This window comes from Artemia franciscana, chromosome 1, assembly GCF_032884065.1.
Source record: "Artemia franciscana chromosome 1, ASM3288406v1, whole genome shotgun sequence".
Classification (NCBI taxonomy): Eukaryota; Metazoa; Arthropoda; class Branchiopoda; order Anostraca; family Artemiidae; genus Artemia; species Artemia franciscana.
In genome coordinates this window covers 22,004,694-22,025,392 of record NC_088863.1, presented here as the reverse complement: position 1 = coordinate 22,025,392, position 20,699 = coordinate 22,004,694, and the positions used below count along the sequence as shown (strand labels likewise).

At 35.1% G+C, this 20,699-nt stretch overlaps 1 long non-coding RNA gene across 2 annotated transcripts in view; it reads right to left on the bottom strand.

The window, feature by feature from the left end:
* Positions 1 to 13,987, bottom strand: part of LOC136026930 (uncharacterized) — a 35,521-nt gene extending 21,534 nt beyond the window's left edge. Inside the window, exon 1 of one of the 2 annotated variants that reach the window (XR_010617446.1) lies at positions 13,813 to 13,987. This is a non-coding gene — a long non-coding RNA (uncharacterized LOC136026930). The remainder of the gene's footprint in view (positions 1 to 13,812) is intronic. The other variant, XR_010617447.1, reaches the window with a different exon arrangement.
* Positions 13,988 to 20,699: the final 6,712 nt, after the last annotated feature.

The window sequence follows — 20,699 nt, the reverse complement described above, 5'->3', positions numbered from 1 at the left end:
ATCAATGGTGATGCGACCATTGAGTCGCATCACTCCTTAATTACAGTTCGATTCCACCATATGCAAGTGTCAAATGGTTTTGCAGGACTCTACCGATCAGTTATTGCAGCAAGAAATTGCGGGCTTATGGGGTCAGTAGCCCGCATCATATCTTGGTCATGATCAGAAATAAGGCTAAATAAAAAAAAAGATGTTTTTTTCAACTGAATGTAAGGAGCAATATTAAAACTTAACGAACAGAAATTATTCCTTATACGAGGGAGGCAGTCCCCACCTTAGCTCCTCGCTCGGAGCGCTTAAGTTTTTCTAGTGCTTTAAAAATACCTCTTATTCAAATTCAACGGCTCTTGTGTTTCAGCAATTGTTCTTAAAGAATGTTTACAAAAAGTAAAACTTTAGAATAAAGAATGAGGAGCTGAGGAGGGTACATCACCCTCACATTCGGATTAATTTACGTTCGTATTAAATTTTTATGTTACTCCTATCTTTCAGTTGAAAAAAAACTGGTCTTTTTTTGTTTAATGCTATGCAAGGACAGGCCTTTCATTGAAAGTTTTCTATTAGCTGAATTAAACGCCTGTTCATAATCTATAAAACTGAGGACAAAAGGGGTACAGAGGCTTGAACATAATCTGTAAACACTTTTTTCCATTTCCTTTGACCCCAAAGGACTCGTACGATTTTGTTTACTTGGACTCTTAGATTCCAAAGAGTAACATGTTACTAGAATGCTCTTCAAGGGTAGATTCAAAATAGAATACAGACCCAAGTTAGATATGTACAAACGATTTATTTGGGGCTTGGGCATGCACTTCATAGAAGAGAGATTTTGTTAAAACTGTAAAAAGCATTCGAATAAATACAATAAAATAGGAAAATGTGACAGTTGTGGTAAAATCTTGATTATTTTAAGCCCTCCCCTATACACATACCTAGCCTATTTGAGAAAATGTCATTGATCTAGCCAAAGTAAGTTACAAGAATTGCAAGGTCATAATCGGTTAGTCATCAAATGTACTTAATCGAAAAATTATGCCAATATGTCTTAATGAATTTGTATTTTTCCAAAATCCTGCTTTACAATACAATTTTTTTTCCCTGCAGCTTTTTCAGTTTTAGTTTAACAGCCATTATAAACTTTGGGATTTTTAAATATTAAAAGACAAATATTGACAGTGTCTCTTCTGAAAATAACGAATATGGGGGAAACGATTAAACTATTATATCAGGAATACGAAAGACAATAATTTGAGCCTTTAGGTACTTGCAGAAGGCTTAAAAAAAACTACAAAATTAGTAAATGTAAATTTTTTCAAAAAATTCAAGTTTTATAATAATAATATATATTATAAAATATAGGCTATCATTTTAAAAAATGATGTTGATTTATTGGCATAAAATGGCTCACTAGTCTATATTAGGTTAGTCTATGAAACAAGACTGGTTTGGATCATTAAGCATTCATGCAATTTTGTTTTGTTTTGATATTTGGATTCAGACAATGAAAAGAGTAACAAGTTACTACAGAGCAGGGGTTCCAAACCAATTTTGGGCCACATCTCAACTAGGTATTTGTAAAATCCTGATTCCCCCCATGTGATATTCAAATTTTGTTATTCAAGATTTTACACGTATTCATCAGAAGGAAGCTTAAAAGCCATTAGCTTGTTGTTGTTATTTTTTGGCGCGTTGTCCTCTGGGTATATTTTATGCTAATGAAAATTAGTAGTGGGGGCCCTTTGGATTAAAAGCAGCCATAGCCGCTATTCTTTTCTTTCTTAATGGTTAAGATCATGAAGAAGTTTAACGGCGATTCCCTCCAGACGCAATATTTTTTTTAAGATATAGGAGTTTGTTACATAAGAGGAATTACGCGACTTGTTAAATTTACTTAGGGTGACGTAATCTTGCGTGACTTGTTTAATCTTACTATTTGCTTCAGTATGAGTTGTGAATCGGAAGAATAAACATATGCAATCTTATTTTTTCAAAACTGAATGTGAAATATTCCAAGAAGGCGTGTGTACATGATAGTGTTGTAGCAGCATTGTTGTGACATTGTCATGACAATAAGGAATTAAATTTCTATGGAGTACCGAGAAAATTCAAGTGTTATAGTGGTGGATATGCGAGAATAACATCACCAGAGAAATTAGTGTTGAAAAAGAACGCAAACATAAAACGTTTAGCTGATGATGAAGGCCAACTTCTTGCTTATGCTGCTGGTAACACGTTACTACTTCACAAATCTTATCACCATCCTCCTGCTATTAGTATTAAAGAAGTTAAAAAAAGACAGGCGTACTGCTGCACTAATGTCATAAATCATACCATGTCTATGTGCAGGAGCTGCAATCTATGTGAAAAAAATGGTAATAGACAGAGAAATCACTGGTAAAATGAAAAGGTCAATAGCAGACATTGTCAGCAAAGAAATTGAAGATAAATCGATAAAAAAGCCCTATGCGTTTACTAGCGCATAGGATTAAATTTACTAGTGCGAACGATAGTTTACCCACATATACATTCATTGAACCATGAATCATATTGTGAAAAAAAATGTTTCAAAAATTTTTTTTGTAAGATATTATAGTTGATCTAAGGTGCTATTATAGTTGTTCTAAGGTGCCAATAGGTAACAACCCTGATCGGGTAATCGAACCAAAGGATGGTGATAAGACGAGAAGATAGAAAGAATCTTCATTCTTTGTTAGTCTATAATCAGCAGTGACAGTGTCAAGAATAAAAAATGAATAAAATGGACAGACAGAAAATTATAGGAAATCTTGTTACTTGGAAAAATGGTTGATTTTAAGTAATGATTTTCAAAGTGTGTCAGTGCGGAAGAGAGTTTTCACTCAGAGAATGATTGACAATATAATGAAAAATGAATCTTAACCTTTGGACTATTGTCTAAGACATATGTGTCGTGGTCCCAATGCATTTAGTCGGTCAACTGACATACAAATTGAAAATAAAAAAATTATATTACACATTAGTCTGAAGATTACCCAGAGTTTCAATTATTCTTCCCATTTTTCTAGTGAGCCAATAATCGATCAGCATAAGCGACTAGTGATAACAAAGAATATTCATTTTATTGATCGCGAGTCAGTTCCTGTTTGGAAGTGAGACAGTCAACACTGAAATATGTTATAGACCTGTCAATTATACTTGTATATGTTAGACAGCTGGTCATCCTGTGAGAATTGCACTATGGCTGACGACTATAATAAAAAGTGTAGATTATACAATCCATGCAAATTGCATAGAGGATATGCAGTGCAAATTGAAGACTGTAATTCCTGTCTCGAAGATGTTTTTGACTCTCACAATAGAGGTTTTCCATGCTCCAATTGTCACTATGATAAATGTGATCAATGGGAAAATACTTACCCTGGTATGATTGTAAAAAATACTAATGTGATTCTAGTTTATTTTTAAGAGACTGGTATCGCCGTGGTTTTAAATTGTTCTAGGATGAAGAAAATGGTCTAGGCTTCAATTACTGGAATAATATGAGTGTGTTTTTATGAAATTGCTGCGAAGATACTGGCTCCTATGATTATAAGCCTACTGACTTTTATCTGGCTGTTACAGAAAGTGATTCTTCATATGAGAATATTGTGTGTGAAATTCCTTCAAATAAGCAAATTGAAACACGTGAATTTTATAATATGAATCTAAATAGTATTATTGGGTTTACAAGGAGATGTAATAGAAATGAAGTTACATTCTATTGTAGAAAATGTAACCATGACTTTGCATACCAAGATAAGTACAAGATAATTCCTGACAAGCTGACGTCACTTATCCTTTCTGATGGTTACCAATATGTGGAAGAAGAAATCTAAAGAATGAAAACTCTTGCAAAAACAAGTTTTATCAATAAAGAAATTCACGAACATTTTTAAAGCATTTCACTCTTGGGGCACTGAAATTTATATTATACAGGTAGGAAAGGGTACTTTCAACTAGAAAGTCGCTCAATCAATGATTTTCTACATAAATGCTAAGAAATTCACCGTAAGTATATCCACAAGATCGAAGAAATTCACCGTAAGTATATCCACAAGATCGAAAAACAAGATATAACAGTGCTTGAAAACCACAATCTTTAGTGGATAAATCTGGTACTCGCGTCCGATTTTGCATAATAGATTTTCCACTTCGTTCAAGAAAGTTTTTGATGTGATGTGTGTAAAATGCGTACAGTCGACGAAGATCGCTCTTTGAGATATGCATAGGCAATGCCCTGTCTCTACAGTTGACAGACGGCTATTAACAATGATAACGGTATTGTTAACCCTTTGAATATGTTTAAGGAAATCCGAGGATAAGCAATAGGATTTGTATTGATAATGTAGAGATCGAAGTTGAATACATTGATTATTTTATTTGTGTTCATGGTGCCAAGTCTAATAGAACACTACAATCAGGGGTAACTTCCCAATAGGTTTCAAATTGATTGAGTGAGATTAACACTGTGCTCTCCGTCAATGGTTCAGCAAACGTATACTCTAAACGTGATGTGCCCATTCGGACAATACTCATATCTTGTACCAGAAAAATCGCTAACGTTTCATACGTTATACCATTTTCAAATAGTTGTGAATCTCGATCTAGGGATTCCATTGTCAATTCATATAGGGTCCTATAAAAATTTATTAAAAAATACATTGTAGAGTGGAACTCCATTTACTTTACATACAAGAGATGAAAGTCCAAACATTTTAAATTTGTATGAGGAACTTGTCCATGAGTCAAAAGAACTAGCACCTTTTACGAAAGCCAAAGCGAGTTTTAAAGGAATTTCACTGTTGATAGATGACGAATCAGTGCAGGTACGTGAACCCGTAGCAATATGTCGTTGATTCGTGATTGTATGCGGAACGAACGGTTTGATATTATTTCCACTAGTTCTTAATTTCTCAATTACTAAAGCAAAAGAAGTCATAACCAGTTGTTTTAGTACATGAAGTAGTGCCAAGATGGGAAAGACTGTTACATTTGGTGCAGTGGCAACTGCTTTTCGAGAAATAAAATTGGAAGGGGCAAGTTATTGCTTTATGTTAATATTAACATTGGGAGGGGTCCATTGAGGTATATTAAAATTTCATGATTTATTTTCCCAACATTTGGGAATTGTATATAACTTGCATAGTTTGACAGATTGTTGCTTGTGCTCATCAATGCTCCATTTATGTAGACACTTATTTCTCTAAACAAATTGTGTAGTACACAATTTTCATAGGATAACCTCTCGGCAGCAATTGGTTTTTTTGACAATTACAGGCAAACCTATGAATGTGGAAGTCAAATTTATGAAATAGTCTTCACTGAAATAAATGTGAAACTGTACGTTTTCAGAGAGCGGTTGTTTGCGGATAAAATTGTTCATATTAACCACATTTTACATTCGCATCAACATTTTCTGCATTGGAAAGATTTAGAGATGAGGAGACTGAAGGGTGAGATCCTTTATGTGGTAGATATGCCATTTTTAGGAAAAAAAAACCTTTTTCGATCTAACAACTTTTACTCTTGGTTTCTTTTTCTTCTTTGACAAGAGTGATGTTTTTCGCTTCTGACCTGAGCTGAGACTGACGAGTGATGAGGTGTTTCTCGCCCTTTTTAAACCTTTTCCGCATTTCTGGGATTTCAGTCGCTCGCCGAAGGATCACGCACCGGACCTGAGATTTTGTGAAACACTTTCTTTAAAATCCTTCGCAGAGCCCCAATCATGTAGTGTAGAGGACCCGAAATCCACAGCAGCCAGTACAACATTTTTTTTTAGCAAGGGGTGATGCAGAGTGAAACAATTTAGCAAACCAATTGCCGAGAACGTAGCCCGACATTGACGAGCAACCCCTGAGATACCCCATTCCATGACCCATTTGTCGTGGTCTAACTGTAGCAACATAGCAATTAATATCAGGTCAAACAAAAGTACTTTTTCTATTAGGCATCTCACTGATTGGGTCGAAAATGACTTGCAATCACAGCCAAACCTTTTGTTTTTTCTAGAGGATCATCCAATGCACTTCTTAATGTTAACTGACAGAGATCAAAATACGAAGTGCTTACTGGAATATATTGAAGGTGCTTTTGAGGTTGTGAATGTGCTCGTGAGTGATTTTTCATTCAAGAACAGACAGAAGGGGGATTAGTATTACCAACTCTCGATGTCTTAACAAAGGATGTATAAAGAAGTATACAATTGTCTGGTGAGAAGCCGGGTGGATAATCTGCAAAAAGCACGTTCCATCCCTCTGATTGTATCAGCATTATTAACCTTGATTATATTCAGTTTAAAACCAAGAACATACCTCAGATTTAAGTTGAGAGGAATAATTTCATTCTCAATGGGAGAGCTAATGTAAACCCTAACCTGTTCCATTGGATAGTTAAAGTGGAATGCTTCATTTTTACGAGCAGATTTTTCTACAGATTGTACAAAACAGATCAGTCATACTACCGTATTTTTTTGTATTTTAAAGTGAGATATGGGTGTAAATGAGAGTTAAGTGATCTTATCCATTCCTCTTCCTCACCATTCACTAGCCAATCATTTGGTGTAGCTTTTATATCAAATATACGATCTTTTCTAATGATATCATTTGCATATTTAAGAATACAATCAACAATAGCAACCTCATATTTTCCCTCAAATTTGATGGTGGGAGAGTTTTGTCCAAAAATCACTTGTTTTATTCAAATCATTGTAGAGGGGGTGAGAGACATTGGACATGAATGTCACATAAAAATCCTTAGGCATTGTGTGCTTTTTCAGCAGCAATCCAAGAATCAAAAACAGAGTTGTATCCAAGACAACAAACAACCAACTGTCTCTTACTGGTTTTAACTTTTCAAATTCGTACTCGTAAAAACCACCAAGAATCTCTTCATCTTTCATATCAAGTAGACAATACACTACAGGTTTTGTGTCTTAGACTTTTGAGACTTTAAAAAGTTCAGTGGACCACAAGCAATTCCCTTTTTATTACTCTTTTGATTGATTTGAACTGTATCACCAGCATTGAATTTCTTTTTTTTCAGTTGGCTTTCATTGAAATATTGTTTAAGAAAAATGTCAAGTGTATTTGCGCCATGATGAACATCCAGAGGACTAAGATTGGACAGGGATAGATGAGGACACTGATTATAACGCAATATGCTTTTATCTAAATTTTGAATAAAAGTAGCAGAATGTTTCAATTTACAATATCTGGATATTAAAAGCCGAATTGTTTTTATCAATCTTTTAGCCGATGCTACTTTTATTGGGCTAAGACTATGATAGAGTATTGCATTATATTTCAATAAATCTCTTTTACATGTGGATTAACAAATTCACTTCCGCAATCTGTTTGAATTTTTGAATAAAACCTTGTTTAAGGATAGATTCAAGGACTTCAGCAACTTCATTGCCTATTTTTGACTGCAATCAAACAGCATATGCAGAGTGACTAAAAACAATGATTGTAAGTAAAATATACTTGTATGGTCTGTTATGCTGCCTCTGAATCTTGTTTTGGGTCATATGATCTGCTTGTAATATATGCAATGGGAAAAAGGCTTTAGTTTCTTGATAACACCTACCACATGCTCTATAAATTCGATAAAGAGGATTCACTCAGCAAATGCTCCGTCGCTAGTTTCTTTTCAACTCCAGTGACTCGAGTCAGAGTGGTGGGGAGCTTAAACTTCCCCCTTCGCCAATATTTTCATAAACACATTTCAAAACTTGGGCCATTTTGGACGTAAACGCGGCGTGAAACGTCTGCTACCCTTTTACATACTAATAGGTATTGTGCTGATATTAAGAAACCTTCATTTGTTACCTTTTAAATCATCACCACCAATTGGCTTGCTATTATGTTCAGAAAACGATTTTAAAACATCCACATCTAGCACCATCTACAACTTCAGCTTTTTGCAAACATGTCAACACTGGTAATATAAATTTCAAATTATAGTTGGAACTGTGCACATAAACCGATAGAAAATATTGTTGCATAAAGTTTAAATTACAAAATTTATGTGCCAGTCTAAAAAGTTACTCCCCCGCCCATTAAAATAGGATTACTTAAATGACCATGGTTGCGGACTGAAGTTTCCCCACTACCCTTAACAACTTGCCCTTTACAAACTTAAACAGTTCTTTATTTTTAATTGCCAATTCGTCATCTTTATTTAAGAATTAACGATGCTTCTTGACTACTAAGGTCCCTGCGTTGGACCTGCAGCGTGATTCGATCTCTGGGTCCCGTATTACCTAGCTAAGGTCAAATCTACTGCGCCACCAAAGGACAATTCGTCATTTGGTGGTAGTCATTGGGTAATTTAAATTGCAGAGCCATGAAATTGACTTATTTGCTATTTTAGTGAGTGCAACCATGGCTGCGCCATAACAATCTTCCCCACTCAATGTCTCAAATATCTCTACCAATTCCATGGTTTTGGTAGTATCTCTTTGAGCATAGGCATAGGAGACTGCAAAGGCTTCATGCTCTTTAACGCAATTCAAGTTTGGATGAATAACACATCCAGGAGTTTGGCTTTGATGTCTAAAGCCACCTTTTTGCTCTGCAAGAGCAAATCCTGAAAATTCCTGAAAAGCAATTAGGCATTGTCACCTGAAACATTAAAATGTGAAAATTAAAACCAACATTTTTATACACATACCTTCTTAAAAGTTTTGTAATAAGCCTATTTATATATATAAAAATAAGTTGTCTGTCTGTCAGGTGACGTCATGTTTCTGTCGACTGACGTCATGAAGTTAGTTGTCGTCATTTTTGTTATGACGGTGACGTCATTAAAGATATTTAATCATGAAGTTAGTTGTCGTCATTTTTGCTATGACGGTGACGTCATTGAAGATATTTAAGACATATATGTTCACGTAGAAATCTATTAATGTTTAAGTTTAAAATGACTGAAGAACTTACAATGGGAAAAGCCGATGAAGATGCTCAAAGAGTCTATGCCAAAAAACTTGCTGCTGATAGAGAAAGTCAGAAAAGAAAGCGTGCCGAGGAATCAAAAGAACAGCAAGGAAACAGGCTTGAGGCTGATAGAGAAAGAAAGAACAGAAAGCGTGCCGAGGAATCAAAAGAACAGCAAGGAAACAGGCTGCCGAGGAATCACAAGAACAGCAAGAAATCAGGCTTGCTGCTGATAGAGAAAGTAAGAAAAGAAAGCGTACCGAGGAATCACAAGAACAGCAAGAAATCAGGCTTGCTGCTGATAGAGAAAGTAAGAAAAGAAAGCGTGCCGAGGAATCAGAGCAACCTGAAAGTTATCGCCTGGCATTCAGGTACAGCCCAGTCGATGATTATAGCTTGAGTAGATGTGTTCAAATCGGGACAATGTCTAAAATTTGTCCCTATTGCAAGGCCTTGAAATTCAATGGTGAAACAATGGGAATGTGTTGCGCCTCAGGAAAAGTTAAACTTCCTCTATTGGCTGCATCACCAGAGCCATTGAAGACTTTCCTTACTGGAACTACGTCAGAATCTAAGCGTTTTTTGTCAAAAATCAGAAAATACAACTCATGTTTCCAAATGACGTCGTTTGGAACCCAAATCGAAAATCCAGATCAATTTATGTCTACTTTCAAAGTAAAAGGGCAAATTTATAAACAGGGTAAGTCAGTCGACGGCCAACCTACCATCTTCAAAGATACCACGATAGGAAGACTCTACACCGTTCAACCCAATCAACATGAATGCTTCTTTCTACGCCTGCTTTGTGAATGTACCCAGTCCGACATCCTTTGAGTATTTGAGAACTGTAAACGGTACTATACATGACACTTACCGTAGTGCATGCCAAGCTCTGAATTTATTGGAGAATGACCAACACTGGGATAACTGCATCAATGACGCGTGCGAAACGTCAACCCCATGTCAAATTCATGCATTGTTTGGCATCATTTTAAAAACTTGCTCTCCATCAGCTCCTACAGAGTTATGGGAAAAATATAAGTCAAAAATGTCCAAAGATATACTCCATCGAAAACAGTTAGAGACGTCAGATATGACTTTTGATTTTACATCAGAAATTTATAACTACACTTTAGTTATTATAGAAGATTTGTGCATACGTATGGCAAACAAACCTTTTCAGGATTTGGGAATGCCTTCACCTAACCGTTTCGCTGCTGTTTCGACATGTGTAGAATTGGATCGTGAACAAAGTTACAGTACGAGTGATCTATTGTTGTATGTACAAAATAACATTTCCAAGTTAACGTCGGAACAAAAAGACATTTATGATACGATAATGCATTGTGTCGATAACAACATTGGAGAAATTTTCTTTTTGGATGTACCAGGAGGTACTGGTAAAACGTTTGTGATAAAACTGATTCTGGCATCAATTCGATCAAAAAATGATATAGCGTTGGCAATTGCGTCATCCGGAATAGCCGCAACATTGCTGCCTGGTGGAAGAATAAAAAAAACAATGGAAAACCTAATAGAGGCCACAATCTTGACAGGGCGTTTTGAGGGTGAGGCTGTTCTTATTCCTTGCATTCCCATGATTCCAACAGATCTGCCTTTTCAATTTAAAAGATTGTAATTCCCAATTCGATTAGCATTTGCAATCACCATTAACAAAGCTCAAGGTCAATCATTAGAAAAATGTGGTATAGATCTTAATACTGATTGTTTTTCCCATGGACAATTGTATGTTGCATGTTCGAGGGTCGGTAAACCTGACAATCTATTTATATGCAGCGACAATTGGACAGTGAAGAATGTTGTATATTCGCAAGTTTTACACAGTTAATTTGTATTGTATCTATCTATCTATATAAAAACGAGTTGTGTGTATGCATGTTTGTAAAAAGAGCGTTTGCATATGACGTCATTATTAGTACATACGGCTTTGTATATGCACAGACAATGGGAAAGCCGAGAATGTTGTATATTCGCAATTTTTATGTAGTTTGAAACACATATATAAATCTATCTATGTTCACAGGTGGGACACAACTACAATGGCACGTAACTAATATGGCGTGTAATGACTTACGCGCGCGGGCGGGGGCTTGGGGGGGCGCGAAGCGCCACCCCAACAGCTAGTATTGTCTAAAAGAAAAAAAAAATTAGTCAGATCTACAAATGATAACCCATGCCAACTTGCATACAAATTGCATAGGTCCTGTGCAGTGACTTGTAACTAAATATTTTATTTGTCATTTCATGTGTGATTTTTGAGATTATTAGTGCTCTATTGTTCAATGCATAAACATGTTGGTGGAATTATGGAGTGATAAACAAGATATTACCTAATTGGATCACCTAGCTATCAAATAAATGGTGGAAAATTACTCTCTAATCAACAAGTTCTCTCAGTTCTATTTTACAACATTTGCAAGGTTAAACTGACTGTTAGTAAGCAAACAAACCATTATATAACAGGAATCCTTTGTTCTTGAAAAAATCAATACCTGACTGAGTAAACCCTTGTCTTTTGTGCTTGGAAATTATGGAAAATTTCTTTTTCTATTTTACCAACAATGTAAACAAATGGTCCAGTGTGTAAACCCAAAAAAACATGTGCGAGTGGGCTATGGTCAATTGACTCTATCTCTACTTGGGAGGGCTCCTAGGATTTTTCCCTACATCCTTAGGTTTTTAAACAATCAAAGAAAAAACTTTTATGGAAAGTCTGCATTTGCATCTTGATTGGCAGGCTGTGGATGTTCTTCCCTGGCTCTTGTAGGTTTTTTAAATGATCAAAGAAAAAATACCCCCTATTATATTATAAACACCTGCAACTTGAAGAAAACATTCCCTATTATGTAACAAACACCTGAATCTTGAAAAAAATTAATAACACCTGTGACTTAAGGGAACTGCTGTTAAACTTCTTCATGATCTTAAACCATTAGGGAAGAAAAGAGTAGGGGATATGTGTGTCTTTGAGGCATCCTCAAAGACATCAAAGAGATCCTCAAGGACAACCAATTGAGGCATCACTACTGATTCCTCAAAAAAATATTGTTTGTATATAACACCTTTTATACAATGCATGATGTTATTGCAATACTCTCATGCATCTTCTTTTTGCTATTTAAGTGCATATCAACAAGATATCATTCACATAAACATGTTTTTTTTTCAAATTAAGGCTCTCAAGCATAGTCAGCCAAATTTTTAAAGCAATGCATTTTGAAAAGAATAGGATATAGTAGTAAAAAGTATTTTCCTACTGGATTTAGCTTTGTTTAGCCTGAGATTTGACCTGACTGGATGTACATTTTACTTTTTCACTGGTATTTTTTATTTCATTTCTAAGGATTCTAAAAGCAAGATTCTTGAATGATTAACTTAATTCATAATACAAATTGATTAAGAAATATTAACGTGATCATTTGATATGGCATAATTGATTACTAATGGATTATGAGCATGTAATTCTTGCAGCTTACTTTGACCTGACTAATGACATTTTCTCAAATGGATTAAGTGTGTATGTAGGGTGAGGGATTTTATACCCATGTGACCTTTCCCCTGGGAAAATCAAGATTTTTACTACAATTTTCATTTTGTTTTCCCATAATGTTTGCATTTATTCAATGGCTTTTAACAAAATATTTTCTCCTCTATGAAATACATACCCTCCTACAAATAAATTCATTGGTACACATCTCACTTGGATGTGTATTGTATTTTGAATTTTCACTTCAAGAGCTCTATAGCTCTGGTTCCCAACATGGGGTGCAGGCCCCACTATTGGGACATGGCAATATTTTGGTGGGTCATGGGTAGGATGTGCACACTTTGGCTGTTGATACTTGAGAGCCTTAATTTGAGAAAATCATGTTTTATGTGAGTGACATCTTATTCATATGTATTAGGCAGGATTTTAAGACATAGGCTATCAAGGGTTTCCTGATAATTTCAGGAATATATTTACAAATCTTTGAAGCCTTATGACTGAGGATTGAGTAAAGGTTCAACTCCATCACACTCAAAAGGCTTTCATTGTGTCTCATTTCACCAGCAGACATAGGCCTACTAGTCATGGTTTTATTTTTATAATGAAGAGATTACAAAAGACTATAAAGGTTCAATGTCTTTTAAAGAGCACTAAAATTTCTAGCCTACCTAGGCTATGTAAGTGAGTCTATTCTGTGAAATTTGGGGCAGCTTATGTTACCAACCTGTAAAATAAGGTGAATATTTCATGCAATGCCCCTTTTATGCTCTTTCTAAATATAATAATTGCTTTACTAGGTAATTCAATTTTAAGAGCATTACAAACCCTCAAAGACGATAGCCTAGGCCTACATTTTTCTCTCATTTTAGGCTATATAAAAGGGTTAGGCTAAAAAAAAAATCTTACTTCATTATATACAGAACAGTTGTAGTTCAAACATTTCAATTTCAGCTCTACTATACTTTACCCTCCTCCATCTTACATGTAAGCATATAGCCAGAATCATAGGCCCTATATTCCCTATGTTTTTCTGGTTTTCAATTTTGTCAAACTTGATTCAATTTAGCCTACACATAAACCAATATGTAAAAATATTATACTATCAGCAGTATACAAGCAGCATCTAAAATAAGAAAAAAAGGTATCAGTTTTGGGGGTGATAAAGTGGATAAAATTGAATTTCCAAGTAAAGCAATTACTATATTTGAAAAGAGCATAAAAAGACATCAAGCGGTATGATTATCTTATTTGTAAGTCTTTGACCCAAATTTCTCTCTATCCATTTAAGTGATTTACTAGTGAAGCCTAGGCAAACCTATAAACTTCTTAGATTCTAGTAGCCTATTAACTTACATCACAAGCTCATTCAGTGGCATCAGGCGCAAATTACCTTTATTTAATAGTTTCACCCTGAGAAATTATTGAATGAGCTATGAAAATTGTCTTGGAGTTCGAAAACACTGATGTTGTAGAAGGCCGTCTTCCCTCGTCCTTATATTTTAAACTTGCTTTATTTTCGTTTCTTGTGGCAGTGTCATATAAAGCCGAAACTCTAAAAGATAAACTTGAGTGGCAATGCTTTTAAATTGCAATTCAGTAAAAAAAAGAAAAAAACATCATTTTTTATCAGATAATTCGCAGTATCAGACTGAAATAAGGATCAGCTTGTTTTGCTAGTACCTGAAGTTCTAAAACTTAAAAGAATTTTGCATTATCATATTCACCAAAAAGATATTGGCTTTTTTGGTGACTAAAAATGTAAAATTCATTATATTTAAAGCAACCATCCGATAGTTACAAGACAGGGAACATTTCCCCAGCTTAGGAAAAGGAGCAAACAATCCCCAATAGAAGTTTATCAAGAGTGCTCTTGATGAAAATTGCACCATCTTTCTGAGAATAATAGAAAACCGTATTGCAAAGTTTACAACCCCTTTTCAAACAAAAATTTTAAGTTCGGCATTTTTTATGAGATAGTTTTTGGTTTTTGCTAATAAAGAGCCACCCTTATTATTTTTTGATACCAGCTATGGTCTTATCAAACCATTGGCTCTTGAATATCGAGAAACGGTTGAAATCAATAGAAACTACAAGTTTTAGTGCCCTAGCAAAATAGGGTTTGGCACCACTTTATGGCACCAAATAAAATTGTCGGCAGGTCACTGCAACTTCCACTTTTTACTAAAGGTTTCTGATGTTTTGGCTCCTTCAATTATTAATCCAACAGTGAAAATTTGGTCAAAACGTCCTTTCCTCTTTCTAAACCTCACTGTTCTTCTTTTACATGGTGTAAAACCTGTTTTTCTTAAGTCTTAGGGAATTAAAAAGCTTATTGAAGGAGATGAAGAGAATTATATTTTAAAATACCATCAATTGTTTCACCAATCCATCGTTGATATGTATGCAAAGATTAAATCAGAACGTTTGCTATTTATCCGTCTGAATCAGACCAAGCTCCGCTCTGAACAATACATTCATTTTTGAGATGCAGTTGTAAATGACGGTAATCTTCCACTAACGTAATAATAAATACGTTAATAAATGACGTTAATCTTCCACTAACGTTGGAAGATTAACGATTTTACCTTCGTCACATGCTGGCAGTCACCGTCATATGCATGAATATGCTGAAGATGCTATTGCGTATGTTCGTCTCTATGGTCGTCCATATTTATTTATTAATTTACATGTAATCAATCTTGGGACGAGATACAGCAGCTTTTACTTCAAGGACAATCGGCAGTTCATAGACATAACATTACGGCCCGTGTCTTCCGGCAAAAGTCGAAATCACTGATAAACTACATAGTAAAACTTAAAGTGTTTGGGTCAGTGCGATGCTGGTTGTGCTCAGTGGAATGGCAAAAGCGAGGATTGCCACACGCACATACACTAATATGGTTGTTTGATAAAATTTTTTCTAATGAAATTGACGATGTGATTTCCGCTGAAATTCCTGATGAAAATGTCAATAAGGGCTTATATGATATTGTTGTAAAAAATATTATACATGGACCTTGCGTGCACTGACTGAAAAATCACCATGCATAGCCAAAGGAAGGTGCACAAAGCAATATCCTCGACTTTTAGTACCCAACACAATTACTGGCAATGATGGTTACCCACAATATAGAAGAAGATCTACTGAAGATGGCGGTAAAAGAGCAATAATAAAGAAGCATAACGGTACCACCATCGAAGTAGATAATCAGTGGGTTGTTCCATATTCACCTTTATTGTCAAAATAATGCACACATAAACGTTGAATACTGTAACTCCGTAAAGGCAATCAAATACATATGTAAATACGTCACCAAAGGCAGCGACATGGCAGTTTTTGGCTTGCAGTCCGAAATCAGTGATATCGATGAAATCGTACAATATCAGGCTGGAAGATATATAAGCATTAATGAAGCTGTTTGGCGAATTCTTTCATTTCTGATACATGAGCGAAGTCCAGCTGTTGTTCACTTAGCGGTACATTTACAGAATGGACAACGTGTTTATTTTTCGGAATCCAAGGTGCAACAAAGAGCCCTGAATCCACCGGATACAACGTTAACTGCTTTCTTTTCGTTATGTCAAAATGATTCTTTTGCAAAAAAACTGCTGTATACTGAAGTGCCTTCGTATTACACATGGAATGCTAAAAATAAAGTATTTGAACGTCGAAAACAGGTTAAGTCAGTCGACGGCCAACCTACCATCTTCAAAGATACCACGATAGGAAGACTCAACACCATTCACCCCAATCAACATGAATGCTTCTTTCTCCGCCTGCTTTTGGTGAATGTACCCGGTCCGACGTCCTTTGAGTATTTGAGAACTGTAAACGGTACTATACATGACACTTACCGTAGTGCATGCCAAGCTATGAATTTATCGGAGAATGACCAACACTGGGATAACTGCATCAATGACGTGAAAAACGTCAACTCCAAGTCAAATTCGTGCATTGTTTGGAATCATACTAACAACTTGCTCTCCTTCAGCTCCTACAGAGTTATGTGAAAAGTATAAATCGAAAATGGCCGAGTATATACTTCATCGAAAACAGCTAGAGACGTCAGATATAACTTTTGATGTTACATCAGAAATTTATAACGACACTTTAGTTATTACTGAAGATTTGTGCGTATGTATGGCAAACAAACCTCTTCAGGATTTGAGAATGCCTTCACCTAATCGTAACGCTGCTGTTTCAACATGTGTAAAATTGGATCGTGAACGAAGTTACAGCACGAGTGATCTATTGTCGTATGTACAAAATAACATTTCTAAGTTAACGTCTGAGCAAAAGAACATTTATGATAAGATAATGCATTGTGTCGATAACAACGTTGGAGAAATCTTCTTGTTGGATGCGCCAGGAGGTACTGGTAAAACATTTGTAATAAAACTGATTCTGGCATCAATTCGATCAAAAAATGACATAGCGTTGGCAATTGCGTCGTCCAGAATAGCCGCAACGTTGCTGCCTGGTGGAAGAACTGCTCATACCGCTTTGAAATTGCCTCTGAATTTTCATTCTACAGAAACTCCCACGTGCAATATTTCCAAATCATCTGGGATGGGTAAAGTATTGCAGCAATGCAAACTTATTATTTGGGACGAGTGCACAATGGCACACAAAAAATCGCTCGAGGCTCTGGATCAATCATCGCAAGATTTGCGAGGAAATTCGAAACCCTTTGGCAGCACATTAATATTGCTTGCGGGAGATTTCAGGCAAACATTACCTATAATACCTAGATCAGCCCCTGCAGACGAAATGAATGCTTGCCTGAAAAATTCTAATTCATGGACACACGTAAAAACATTAAAATTAACTACAAATATACGTGTCCGATTGCAAAACGATGACTCTGGTCAAACATTTTCAGATCAATTGCTGGCAATTGGAAACGGAAAGCTCCCAGTGGACTCAATTTCAGGACGTATACAACTGCCTGCTGAATTCTGTAATTTAGTGAAGTCCAAAAAATGAATTGTTTGAAAAAGTATTTCCGAATATTCTAACCAATTATAAAAATCATAAATGGCTAAGTGAACGAGCGATTCTGGCAGCCAAGAATTAAAGACGTCCACGAAATCAACAATATTATTTTGACCGAGATTCGAGATCAGGCAGTCCTTTACAAGTCAGTCGACACAGTTCTGGAACCAAATGATGTGGTTAATTATCCATCTGAATTTTTAAATTCCCTGGATCTCCCAGGGTTTCCACCACACGTGCTACAACTAAAAATAGGCGTACTAATAATACTGTTAAGAAATATCAACCCACAAAAGCTTTGCAATGGCACGCGACTTGCCGTAAAAAAAAAATGGAAAACGTAATAGAGGCAACAATCTTGACAGGTCCTTTTGAGGGTGAGGCTGTTCTTATTCCTCGCATTCCCATGATTCCAACGGATCTGCCTTTTCAATTTAAAAGATTGCAATTCCCAATTCGATTAGCATTTGCAATCACCATCAACAAAGCTCAAGGGCAATCATTAGAAAAATGCGGTATAGATCTTAATACACATTGTTTTTCCCATGGACAATTGTACGTTGCATGTTCGAGGGTGGGTACACCTGACGATTTATTTATATGCACCGACAATGGGACAGCGAAGAATGTTGTATATTCGCAAGTTTTACGTAGTTAATTTGTATTGTATATGTATGCCTATCTATCTATCTATCTATATAAAAATAAGTTGTTTGTAAAAAGAGCGTTTTCATATGACGTCATTATAAGTATATAAGGCTTTGTATATGCACAGACAGCGAAGTCTGTGCACATGGGACACATGTGCAAAATGGGACAGCCAAGAATGTTGTATATTCGCAAGTTTACGTAGTTAAAAACGTATATATATATATATATATATATATATATATATATATATATATATATATATATATATATATATATATATATATATATATATATATATGGGGGCGCTTCGCGCATCCCCCCAAGCCCCCCCCCCCCCCCCGCGCGCGTAAGTCGTTACGCGCCATATTAGTTACGCGCCATTGTAGTTGTGTCCCTATGTCCCACCTGTGAATATAGATAGATATATATATATATATATATATATATATATATATATATATATATATATATATATATATATATATATATATATATATATATATATATATATATATATATATATATATATATATATATATATATGGGGGCGCTTCGCGCATCCCCCCAAGCCCCCCCCGCGCGCGTAAGTCATTACGCGCCATATTAGTTACGCGCCATTGTAGTTGTGTCCCTATGTCCCACCTGTGATATATATATATATATATATATATATATATATATATATATATATATATATATATATATATATATATATATATATATATATATATATATATATATATATATATATATATATATATATATATATATATATATATATGTTTTTAACTACGTAAAACTTGCGAATATACAACACTCTTTGCTGTCCCATTGTCTGTGCATATAAATAGATTGTCAGGTTTACCGACTCTTGAACATGCAACATATAATGGTCCATGGGAAAACAATCCGTATTCAGATCTATACCTCATGATTCTAATGATTGCCCTTGAGCTTTGTTGATGGTGATTGCTAATCGACGATTCCCTGTGTCGCCGTCAACATTTATATATCCCCGTGTGCCCCCCGGTGTCCCGGTCGTCATTTATATTCCATGTGTTCCGGTCGTCATTTATGTCCCGGTGTCCCAGTCTGTGAATTCTCTTTGAGGGTCCCGGGCGTCATTGATATTCCTTGTGTCCCGGTGTCCCGGTCGTCATTCGTGTCCCGGTGTCCCAGTCTGTATATACATTCGTTTTTGAATTGGTCTTTTTTTTAGGTTTTAGTTTTCTGCCTTTTTTTTTAGTTTTTTTTTTAGTTATACCTCATGATTCTAATGATTGCCCTTGAGCTTTGTTGATGGTGATTGCTAATCGAACATTCTCTGTGTCCCCATCGTCATTTATATATCCCCCTGTGCCCCCCGGCGTCCCCGTTGTAGTTGTGTCCCTGTGTCCCGGTCGTCATTTATATTCCCTGTGTCCCGGTCATCATTTGTATTCCGGTGTCCCAGTCTGTATATACATTCGTTTTTGAAATGGTAAATGATGAAGTAAATTTTTGTATTTTTCCCCTTTTTTTCTTTTTAGTTTTTTTTTGTTTTTACATTTTTTTAGTTTTTTTAGTTTTATTTTCTTTTTTCTTTTTAGTTTTTTTTTTTTATTTTTATTTTTTTAGTTTTGTTTTTCTCCTTTATTTTTCTTTTTGTTTCCTTTTTTTAGTTTTTTTTATTTTTTAGTTTTTTTAGTTTTTTAGCTTTTTTAGTTTTTTTATTAGTTTTTAGTTTGTTTTTTTCTTTTTATTTTTTTTTGTAGTTTTTACCTTTTTTTTAAGTTTTTTTTTTTTACTTATGTCCTGGTCGTCATTTATACTCCCTATGTCCCGGTCGTCATTTGTGATGGTTTGTTGACGGTGTTTTGTTGATGGTGATTGCTAATTGAACATTCCTTGGGTCCCGGTGGCTTTCTCTTTGAGTGTCCCAGTCGTCATTTATATTCCCTATGTGCCGGTGTCCTGGTCGTCATTTGTGTCCCAATGTAAATTCGTAATTTCGTCAGTCGAAAACATGACGTCAGTCGACACAGAAACATGACGTCACCTGACACACAGACAGACAGACAACTTATTTTTATATATATAGATATATATATATATATATATATATATATATATATATATATATATATATATATATATATATATATATATATATATATATATATATATATATATATATATATATATATATATATATATATATATATATATATATATATATATATATATATATATATATATATATATATATATATATATATATATATATATATATATATATATATATATATCTATATTCACAAGTGGGACCCAGGGACACAACTACAATGGCGCGTAATGACATGCGCGCGCGGGAGGCTTGGGGGGGGCAAAGCTTCCCCACCAACTAGGTGTCAGTGTGGCGCGAAGCGCCAAACCAACAGCTAGTAAAAAATAAATAAATAAATAAACAGCAAACTGATGCGATAATCCAAAACCAAATAAGAACAATTTCCGTGTTTATTTTATTTGATAAAAGACACATGGGACAGAATAACACATGAACTAAAATTTTTCTAGACTATACACCAACTTACAACTATAGACTATATAAACT